Consider the following 1880-nt stretch of genomic DNA (forward strand, 5'->3'; position numbering starts at 1 on the left):
TTGAATTTCAAAGTTTCCTGGAAACTGCCTGGGAATTTTTTTGTGCTTTTGCCTTCATACAGACCTACCCTTGAGAAAGCGAGATTTCTATTGCCTAAGCAAAAAGTACGTCGGGTACACATGCTGACATCACTGTTGTCAGTGTCGGGTCTACACCGGGACACCGTGAACCAGGAGATGAGTATACATGCTCACTTATTCCACTTATCAGTGCTTCATGTTACTCCACTAGCACCTATACAAGTGGCATAACCCTATACTTAGGGTAGACAGCAAGGATGTGAATTTACAAATATTTATAGCGGTTTTATCTGTAGACTATAGGGACGCAATAGGATACCCCCCTACCTACCTGTCCTTTCACTGATTATCCCTATACATAGGTTTTTTTAGGCTATCGATCTGTAAACACAGCTTTGAGCAATCACGGATTCGGTATTAGGGACTCCATAGGGACACCCCCCTACCTCCTTTTCCTACCATGGATTAACCCTACATTTAGGGTTGATCTAGGTGATTGCTCTGGCATATATGCCTTGGATTGAAAATAGTCTACCCTTCCTCCATCCTTGTGTATCGGTTTTGCCATTTTATACACAACCTTCTGTTTAGTCTGCAATGCTATATTGCACTTTTATGTTTATTCTCTGCTGGCTATCGTGCTACTGCTGTCAGTGACTGTCTAATTATTTCCCCCTTTGTTGGCATTCGCATTATTTACTCACCTTTCAGTAGCTTTGGCTTCAATTCAGTATCCAGCTGCACCGCTGTTACCTAAAGCTGATTAACTGCAGAATAGCTGAATCTGTGACTCTTTACCACCAGGGGGAGTAAATAGAATTCATAGAGTAAACGCAGTCTGACTTCTTTCACTTTGCAGTACTCAGGACTGTATGTCTCCTAGTCACTTTGTTAGTATCTGCAGAGTGCCAGTTAGTACACAGTACACTGCTATTACAAAGTTGCACTTAGTCATCGGAATTTGTTCAAATCACTCATTATCCCAGTGATTGCTTTCAATTGGACAATTGTCTTCTTCAGTTCCGAACAGTGACCAGCACCATTATTAGTTGACTTTAATCCCCAGCTGGATGGGACCGTTTATTGTCCACATTGTGTGCTTTTATGTGTGTCCCCCTCCTATTTTACAGGCATACCCCACTTTAAGGACACTCACTTTAAGTACACTCCCGAGTAAGGACATGCCGCCAAATAGGCAAACAGCAGCTCGCACATGCGCCTGTCAGCATGTCCTGAACAGCAATACCGGCTCCCTATCTGTACCGAAGATGTGCGCAAGGGGGAAGAATATAGAGCAGTGGTTCCCAAACTTTTTCGGTTCAAGGCTCCCCAAGGCGATCAGGATTTTTCTGCAGCGCCCAAAGTAAAAACAAAGTTGTATATACATACCTAACAGTTGCAGTGCGCAGTTGGTGTCTCTCTCGGACACACTCTCTCACTCTCTCGGACACAAACTCTCACTCTCTCGGACACACACTCTCTCTCACTCTCTCGGACACAAACTCTCACTCTCTCGGACACACACTCTCTCTCTCTCTCTCGGACACTCTCTCTCTCTCTCGGACACTCTCTCTCTCACACACACTCTCTCTCACACACACACTCTCTCTCTCACACACACTCTCTCTCTCTCACACACACTCTCTCTCTCTCACACACACTTTCTCTCTCACACACACTCTCTCTCTCACACTCTCTCTCTCACACTCTCTCTCTCACACTCTCTCTCTCACACTCTCTCTCTCACACTCTCTCTCTCACACTCTCTCTCTCACACTCTCTCTCACTCACACACATTCTCTCTCACACACACACTCCCTCTCTCTCTCTCTCTCTCTCTCACAATCTCTCTCACACAC

Source organism: Ascaphus truei, chromosome 5, assembly GCF_040206685.1.
Source record: "Ascaphus truei isolate aAscTru1 chromosome 5, aAscTru1.hap1, whole genome shotgun sequence".
Taxonomy (NCBI): domain Eukaryota; kingdom Metazoa; phylum Chordata; class Amphibia; order Anura; family Ascaphidae; genus Ascaphus; species Ascaphus truei.